The following is a 9,829-nucleotide window of genomic DNA, read 5'->3' on the forward strand; positions in this document are numbered from 1 at the left end:
GGGCGTCCACCGAAGGGATCCGCAGACAGGAGGTAAGTGTGATCGTGTTTCTGCTGGCATAAACTGCACCGGTTGGAACCGGTGCAGTTTATGCCGGCAGAAACACCCCGTCTGAACGCACCTAGAGTGTTGGACTGGATGGACCACTGGCCTGATCCAACATTTGGCTTCTCTTATGTTCTTATGGGTTAGGACAGGCAAGCAAGACTTCCCAGATCCTGAGGGCACAGAAACACCCCGGCCACTGTGTGACAGAGTGTTGGACTGGATGGGCCACTGGCCTGATCCAACATTTGGCTTCTCTTATGTTCTTATGGGTTAGGGCAGGCAAGCAAGGCTTCCCAGAAGCTGAGAGAGGCCTGGGCCATTTCCACTTTTTTTGAGACTTCTGGTATATTCATTCATAGTCCCTCTGGGGGACCGGGCAATCCCAAGTGGGGAGGAGGAGAAACAGGAAACTGTGTGAAAATAAAGGCTCTCAAGTTCAAGTCACACAAGGAGAGAGAGAGGAAGCAGGAGAGTTCTCCTCTGTCTCTATAGATAGGAAGAGAGCTAAGGAGAGAAAATGCAGAGGTGAAAGAGGATTACCAAGTGCTTAGTGTGAAAGCAAAGCTGAGAACAGGATTAAAGGGCTGGAGGGTAGCCAGAAAACCCACTGATCCCCAAACTGTGTGCAAATAAATTAAATAGAGGAGGGTGCCTAGTGTGTCTCTGCACGCTTTGCGTCTCCGGCTGTACAGTCAGCCTCCGCAGGGAGAGGGCTAAGTCTCTGTTATCCCTTCATTAGGGTTTGATTGGACTGTCCAACCATTCCTGTTGCAGAACGATCTGTCCCTTGCACCTCTGCATGTGCTCTGTCCTCACCTTCTTCTTCCTCAGAATGCACGATAGTTCTGAGACACAGAATGTAGGCTCCTCTGAAGATAGCCAGAGAAGACAGCCAGTTTGGTGTAGTGGTTAGGAGCGTGGACTCTAATCTGGGAGAACCGGGTTTGATTCCTCACTCCTCCACATGCAGCTACTGGTGTGACCTTGGGTCGGTCACAAGTTCTCTCAGAGCTGTGCTCTCAGGAGCAGTTCTCGAAAGAGCTCTCTCAGCCCCACCTACCTCACAGGCAGTGTTCCCTCTAAGCTGAATTAGTGTGAGTTAGCTCACAGTTTTTTAGCCTCCGGCTCACACATTTTTGTCTGAGCTCAGGAAGGGTGGCTCCAGAGTAAACTAATTTATGCAGTAGCCAAATCTCCTGCTCACAACTTTAATGCCAGTAGCTCACAAGGTACGATTTTTGCTCACAGGACTCCACATCTTAGAGGGAACATTGCTCACAGGTGTCTGTTATGGGGAGAGGAAGGGAAAGGAGATTGTAAGCCGCTTTGAGACCCCTTCAAGTAGTGAAGGCTTGGGTATAAATCCAATCTCCTCATCCTCCTCTTCTTCTTCTTTTTAAAGGTAAAGGTTTCCCTTGCTCAAAAGCCAGTTGAATCTGACTCTAGGGTTGCGGTGCTCATCTCCGTCTCCAAGCCGAAGAGCCTATTTATCTACTTGCAATTTCTTGCTTTCGAACTGCTTGGGCCAGAGACGGGCGCTCACTCCATCACGCGGCACCCGGGTCTCGAACTGCCGAACTACCGACCTTCCAGCCTGCAGTTGGGCGTCTTAAGCACTTGAGCCACCGCAGCTCCTCTTCTTTTCTTTACTCTTTCCTTTTCTACAGGCGGACGTTTTGCGTGCTCTGTGCATCTTACTGTAGCCTGGGCAAAAGAACTGTACGTGCCCCTTGGCTATTAAGGAAGAGAAGAGAAGGTGGGGATAAAGTGGGAAACGCTTTGAGAGACGGTTACCTAACAGATTCCCAACGAGGAATGCTTGCGGGATGCGGAGGGATCTTTGCGTGAAATACAATCTCCATGGAACCAATTTTTTTTTAATCTCTTGATTCTGCATTGGTGCGGCCCTCTGTTCTGCCCTCCACCTTAGCTGTTAAGCCATTTATGGCCTTGGACCAGTGTTCCCTCTAAGATGAGTTAGTGTGAGCTAGCTCAGTTTTTTAGCCTCTGGCTCAGAGATTTTTGTCTTAGCTCAGGAAGGATGGCTCCAGAAAGCACTAATTTATACAGTAGCCAGATCGCTCACTCACAACTTTAATGCCAGTAGCTCACAAAGTAGAATGTTTGCTCTCAAGACTCCACAGCTTAGAGGGAGCATTGCCTTGGACCCTTGGATCTGTGAGACCGCCTCTCCCTTTATGCTCCACCATGACAACTGTGCTCATCTGAGTGAAGCCTTCTGCAGGTTCTAGCCTGCAAATGGGCAATATCAAGGAGGAGGAGGTGGAGGAGATTGGATTTATGGCTTACAATCTCCTTTCCCTCCCCCTCCCCACAACAGACACCCTGTGAGCAGTGTTCCCTCGAAGCTGAGTTGGTGTGAGCTAGCTCACGGTTTTTTAGCCTCCAGCCCACACATTTTTTGCCTTAGCTCAGGAAAAGGATGACTCCAGAGCAGATTAATGTATGCAGCAGCCAAATTGCTCACTCACAACTTTAATGCCAGTAGCTCACAAAGTAGAATTTTTGCTCACAAGACTCCACCGCTTAGAGGGAGCATTGCCTGTGAGCGGTGGGGCTGAGAGAGCTCTTTCGAGGACTACTCCTGGGAGAACTGCTCTGAGAGAACATGTGACTGACCTAAGGTCACACCAGCAGGTGCAAGTGGAGGAGTGGGGAATCAAACCCGGTTCTCCCAGATTAGAGTCCACCACTCTTACAGGTGGCTTCTCTGTTCTGGCTCCTTGTGAAATGGCTCTCTCTCTCCTGGGTGTCTGAAAACTATGCAAAACTGAATTCTTCAAGAGGGCTTCTCTATGCGGGTAATAGAGTCATGCTGTAGAAACAGCTTCACAAAGTTACTTGGGTAAATTGTTAGGGACTGTGGTCTATACTACCACATATAGTTTGCTGGACCCCGCAGTAATTCTGCATCATTTCATGTGTCATGTTAACCATTTGCTTTGCTTCAGCTTTGTTTTTCAAAAATCCTGGTTGGTTCTACAACCTAAATCCTATTCCATTGTTTACCGAATATCCCATCCTGTTGATTGTATTGACTGACTGTATAATCCACCTTGAGTGGAGGAGGAGGAGAATGGATTTATACCCCACCCTTCACTCAGAGTCTCAGAGCGGCTTACAATCTCCTTCTCTTCCCCACCCCACAACAGACTGAGAGATGGGGCTGAGAGAGCTCTCTCAAGAACTGCCCTTGAGAGAACAGCTCTGGAAGAACTTATGACTGACACTGACCCAAGGTCACACCAGCAGCTGCATGTGGAGAAGTGGGGAATCAAACCCTGTTCTCCCAGATTAGAATCCGTGCTCCTAACCATTACACCAAACAGGCTCTCAGTATGTAACGCCAATCAATCAATCAATATTAGACATTTATGTTTGACTCAGTTTATAAAGGGATCAATGATGGGAAGACTTGATATAACTAAGCTAGTTGGAGGATCTCCTCTCTTGGGCTTTTAGTTAGTAGTGGATTCTTCACTTTACCCTGTATATGTAGCTTCCCCTCCCTTTTCTTCTGTTGTAGTTTTTGTAGTGATAAAAAATAATAAAAAATCCCCTCCGGGGGCTCAAAAAAAATATTAGACATTTATGAAACATCTTGATAAATAGGAAGTAGCCATAGGTAAAGGGGGGGGGGAGAGGGACAGGGGGACAGAGAATTTTGTGATAAAGCCGGAGAGATGTAGTGGTTACAATGCCATACTAGGATCCTCGAGACCCAGGTTCAAATCCCCACTCGGGCCATGGAAGTTCCTGAGATCAGTCACTCACTCTCAGCCTAACTACCTCACAGGATGGTTGTTGTGAGGGTAATATGGAAGACAGGAGAATCTGCAAGTCACGTCGGGGAGAAAGGTGGGGTATAAATAACTAAAAATAAGCAAAACAAAATCAGAAATCCAGGTGACTTTTTGGCTGTGGTCACACAGCAAGCTTATTGGGATTTGTTCCCGCTATAGATTTGATAGGAGATTTTTTTTTCTCATGTTGGGATGATCACACATCCCTCCCCAAACTGCAAGCACTGCATGACAAGGCTCTGGGCACCGTCTAGATAGCTGCGCTGCTGCTTGGGTGGCGCAGCACGAGTTTGTTAGGTTTTTTTAAATTGCTTTGCGCATGTGCATATGCACACGGTCGAATCAACGCCCCCACTTGGACTCGCCGTACTCCTTTTTTTTAACAGGTTACCCCACCCTGAACAGCGAACAAAATGAACTGGCAACGTACTAACAAGCACTGGCGTCTATATGTGCGCTTGAATGTTTAAACACTGAATTTATTCAGTGCAGGATTGCTCATGCGCACAAAGGCGGAAGCTGGGGGGGGGGAAACCTCATCGTGTGAAAGATGGTCAGACGACCTGATCGCAGTCATTGCGAGAGATGGCTGTCCAGATTGGCGAAATCGTGGGTTCAAAGCACAAATACCCAGAAAGTACTTGATTTTCCCGGTGTCGGGAAACTCGCTAGGGAACTGGAAGGATTGCGCGTGTGAGCCCACTTCAGTGCGGGAGACAGATTTGGGCGTCTGTTCAGGAATTTTAAATGCGAGAGGGAACAGCGGTGAAACCCGATCAAAATAACCGTATGACCACGGCCTTTCTTTCAAAATCCCCAGTATTTTCTTAAATAAAACAGTGGCTTGCCCACCAGGGTGAATTTAGTGATGCTCTGAAATCAGCGGAGATAAATTGTCTCATGCTTTTTAAGATTACATATGTTGTCATATGTCTAACAAATGTTGGAAATGTAAAAAATACGAAGGCTCTTTTTATCATATGTGGTGGATTTGTGATAAAGCTGTGACTTTTTGGACAGAGGTGCATGAGGAGATGCAAAATTTTTTGAAATGTACCTTTAAAAAAGAACCGGAGATACTACTTCTAGGTTTAAAGATGGAAGAAGTAAATGTAGCAAAAAACCCTCTGTTGTGGTACTTAATTACCACTGCGAGAATGACATATGCACAATTTTGGAAGCAGGACAAAATACCTGACAAATGGGAATGGATACGGAAAGTTTTGTTTATGGCTGAAATGGACAAATTAACAAAAAAATTGAATAACAAAGAAGATAAAGACTTTTTTGAAGAATGGAAGGATTTTAAAGAATATTTAGAAAATAATTGGGATGTTAAAAATAATTTACTGTGTTTAGATAATTATTGAGAGTTGAAATATTGAAAAGTTTGAATTATATAAAATAAGATTGTTACCTTGAGACGCGAAAGGAAAATGGGAAAGAAAAGGGGAATTATATTACATGTGGGCAGGGAGAAGCATTGCAGGAAGCCATTATATGGAGGAAACCCGATCAAAATAACCATGTGACCACAGCCTTTCTTTCAAAATCCCCAGTATTTTCTTAAATAAGACACAGTAATTAAATGTTGAATATGTTATATCCAGAATAAAAGTTTTTTGGGGAAAAAAAGTTACATATGTTGTCTTTCTGATCGGTGTGGGTTTCCCTCTTTTCGATCTCGCCGATTATTGGTTTGCTTCTTTTAGGTTTTTAATGTGAAGGCACTGAAACAGTTAAAGTTTTTCTACTCCTTGGCTCCATCGTCCAACCGAAAGGGAGTCGGCAACCAAGAAATCAGAAGGAGACAGAGGCTGGGAAGGGCAGTCATGAAGGAGCTAGAAAAGATTCTTAAGCGTGAGGATGTGTCGCTGGTGACCAAAATCAAGATAATTCATGCCATAGTATATTCACCATTACTATGTATGGTTATAGATTCAGGCAGGTAGCCGTGTTGGACTGAAGCAACAGAGCAAAGTTTGAGTCCAGTGGCACCTTTAAGACCCACAAAGTTTTATTTAAGGTAGAAGCTTTTGTGTGCACACATACTTAAAGGCGCCACTGGACTCAAAATTTGTTCTGTATCGGTATGAAAGCTGAACACTGAAAAAAGATGAGAGGAGGAAAGTTGATTCATTTGAGATTTAGTGTTGGAGGAGAGTTTTATGGATACCGTAGACTGCCCAAAAGACAAATAAGCAGGGCGTTTTTTGTAGAAAAAGCCCAGCAGGAACTCATTAGCATAATAGGCAACACCCTGACACCACAGGTCATTAGCATATTAGGCCGCAGCCCCCTGTTGCCAGAAGTGTGCTCATCCAGCCACACCCACCTTTCCCTTCTTATTCTGTTTACCTTGTTTATTGTCAAAACCCAGGGCCTTTTTTTGTAGCAGGGACTCCTTTGCATGTTAGGCCACACACCCCTACTGTAGCCAATCCTAATGAGTTCCTGCTGTTGGGTGTGGCCTGTTATGCTAATGAGTTCCTGCTGGGTGTGGCCAACTCAGGAGCCAGCCGGAACTCTGTTCCTGTGCGTTCCTGCCCAAAAATAGCCCTGCAAATAAGCATGTTTCTGGATCGAATCAAGCCTGAACTCTCCCTAGAAGCTAAAATGACTAAACTGAGGCTGTCGTACTTTGGTCACATCATGAGAAGACAAGAGTCACTGGGAAAGACAATCATGCTAGGAGAAGTTGAAGACAGCAGGAAAAGGGGAAGAACCCAACATGAGATGGATTGACTCAAACAAGGAAGCCATGGCCCTCCGTCTCCAAGACCCAAGCGAGGTTGTTAATTATAGGACATTTTGGAGGCCAGCCATTCATGGGGCTGGCCCGTATCTACGGTGGGGCATTTGGGGGCTCTGCCCCCTTAAATGTGACACGTGCCCCACAGCAGTTACTGCCCCGCTGCCCCTCTCCCTCCCCCCTCCTCTCCTGTGACATTAAAAGGGCCCTCCAGCTGATTAGCAGGAGCATGTGGCCGCCGATCAGCTGGAGGGCCCCTTAAACCTTGAAGCCGCCCCTCTCCCTCCCCTCCTCCAAGATTTAAAGGGCCCTCCAGCTGATCAGTGGAACCCTTTTGTCATGGGCATGGATGAGGATGAGCTGACAGAGCCTGCAGAAACCACAGCTGGCCCCTCTGAAGCAGCAGAGGAGGATAGCTGGTAAGTGCCTGTAACAGCAGCCTTCACACCTGGCCCAGATAAGAAGGAAGAACTGCAAGCTGAGTGTCCTCCTGACTCACCCTCACGTGTGACTCATTTAAGGGAGCGACTGCAGCAAAACTTAGCAAGTAGGCGAAGAGAGGCCAGGCTACAAGGGAGACGCTCAGCCAGCCCAGAGTTCTAACAGGACTAATCGTGCAGCTGGCTAATCGGTAGCAGCATTAAACGCCACACTCTGGGCAGTACCCTTCGTGGAGGCAACAAGTCAGCTTCGTACTGCTAGCATCCACTCCGGCTCGACTTTTGCACCTAGACCTTTGGACCCCCAGCTTTTGTTTCTGGCTCCTGACCCCGGCTTGGCTTTTTGGACTTTGCACCGTCTTCTTGGCTCCTGACCTTGGACTCCCTTTGACCGGCACCCAAACTCGTGACACCTTTAAATGCTGTTTTTCTAGCAGGGACTGCCCGGGCCTGATCTCCAAGTGGCAAAATCACTGGTGCTTGGAGTTCAGGAAAGGTTAGGGTTCCCAAGTACTTACTGCATTCTGGCGGGGGACACATGCTCCCCGGCCAGAACGTTCCTCCCTGTAACGCACCATGCCGTCGCCAGGAAGTGACGCTGGGCAACGCTCTGGTAATGGGGCTGAAAACTCAAAGGTACCATCGAGTTTCCAGCCCCATTGCCAGAGCGTCGCCCGGTGACACTTCCTGGCGACGGCATGGTGCGGCGAATCTGTTGTCCCCGCGGGAATGATCCTGTGAAGATGTCTTTGTCCCCCGCTGAATCACGGTAAGTACTTGGGAAGCCTGGGAAAGGTGTGTGGCTGCCCCTCCCTCCTCCCTCCCTCCTCCCCCGCTGCCCCACAAGATTTCCCCATGCCCTACCTGTCCAAAATTTCTCACTACAGAGCTGGTCGGAAGCATTTCACACACACACCCACAAGTTATGGAGTATTTATACACCACTGACACAAAAAATAACATGGAAATGTAGCTATTTTAATGGGGGAAAACTCATCACGAGAAAAGAGCAACAGGTATGAAAATGCATAGGGGTTCGTTCCTCACAAGGGAGCACTGAAACGGAAACGGAGGCATTTGAATTGAGGCGGGCAACTTTCCAGTGCAATCCAAGACCGATTCACACCCTTTTAAACCCGTTCTAGTGAACAGAAAACTCAGGAAGAAGTAACTCTGCTTAGGATCACACGTGTCAAATTTCCTACTGAGCTAGGGTTGCCAGCCTCCAGGTGGGGCCTGGAGATCCCCCAGGATTACAACTGATCTCCAGGTGGCAGAGATCAGTTTCCCTGGAGGAAACGGTGGCTTTGGAGGGTGGACACTACAGCATTATATCCCACTGAAGTCCTTCCGCCCCCCAACCCCCCCTTCCCAGGCCCCAGGCCCAAATCTTCAAGAATATCCCAACTCAGAGTTGGCAACCGTGTTCTCAGCTTTAGGGGTGATCCCTTGCCAAAGAGAGGCCGACATCCAACAGGAGCAGAGCAGCGGAAATCCACACTGAATTGAGGATGTCTGACCTTGGGAAGGTGGGGGCAGTGGGAAAGCAGTGGGGAACTCAGAAGAAGACGAAGAAGAAGAAGAGATTGGATTTATACCCCTCCCTTCACTCGGAGTCTCAGAGTGGCTTACAAACTCCTTTCCCGTCCCGTCCCCACAACAGACACCCTGTGAGGTAGGCGGGGCTGAGACTGAGAGCTCTTTCCAGAACTGTCCTTGAGAGAACAGCTTTGACAGAACTACGGCTTGCCCAAGGTCATCCAGCAGCTGCGAGTGGAGGAGTGGGGAATCAAACCCGGTTCTCCCAGATTAGAGTCCGCACACTTAACCACTACACCACCAAACTGGCTCTCAGAGCAACGTGTGAACCTGGCCCTAAGATATTTCACCAGTCTTCTACAAATAATTAAAAAAAATCATCTACCAATGCTCCACCCAACGAAGAACCTCCTCATTAATTTCCAGTTTCACTTTAGGGGACATTTCGGTCACTCCCTTAATTCCCTTGCGGGTTACTTCCCACAGCGTGTGTGCTTCCATAACATGCCCCGCTCACTGCCCTCATCTTCGGCCTTCAGAAAAGGCCTCCCAGGTGGGCTTTTGTTTCCCCGTCGAACCGCCCGCGGCCTCTGAACAATCCCTCCCGAGCTGCAGGTGGGCAGCTGTGCAGCCGAGCAGACGGCGGGCGGCTTATCTTTCTGACCCAAAACCAATCTCTCTGACTCCTTCCACTTTGATTCTCCCCCCACCGCAGCTGCCCAACGTAACAGCTGCCATAGAAAGTGCTATCTCGTAGCGATTATGCTCAAAGTAGGTTAGTGGGCCAGGATGCTAGGAAACCACCAGCCGTCGCACTGTCCCCCTCTCTATTTCCACGCCTGCCGGGGATCAGGAATGGCTTTCGGTTGCCTTGCTCCTCTCTTACTGCATCACCATACTGCATTTACCACCAAAACCTTCCAAAGGCTCATACAGGCCGGAAAATGCGGGGGGGAAGCGTGGCTGTTTGCCCCGGAGGAAAATAACGCGTGGTTGCACGATCAGACCTCCCTTCGAGGTCCCGTGGTTAGGGGGCAGGTGCCAATCACACGATGATCCTGCAGCGCGGCAAAGAAGCAGTGCGGCGCAATCACACCAGCAATTGCTAGGCGCCGCTTCCGTGGCAAATGGGATGGATTTTTTAAAAAAACCGAAGTTTGTGCATACGCATGACTGAGCAATCGTATCTGCACATCCGAAGGCGGGTGGTGGGCTTACCGGAGAGG

The sequence above is a fragment of the Gekko japonicus genome, unplaced genomic scaffold (assembly GCF_001447785.1).
Source record: "Gekko japonicus isolate JY-2015 unplaced genomic scaffold, Gekko_japonicus_V1.1 scaffold1266, whole genome shotgun sequence".
Classification (NCBI taxonomy): Eukaryota; Metazoa; Chordata; class Lepidosauria; order Squamata; family Gekkonidae; genus Gekko; species Gekko japonicus.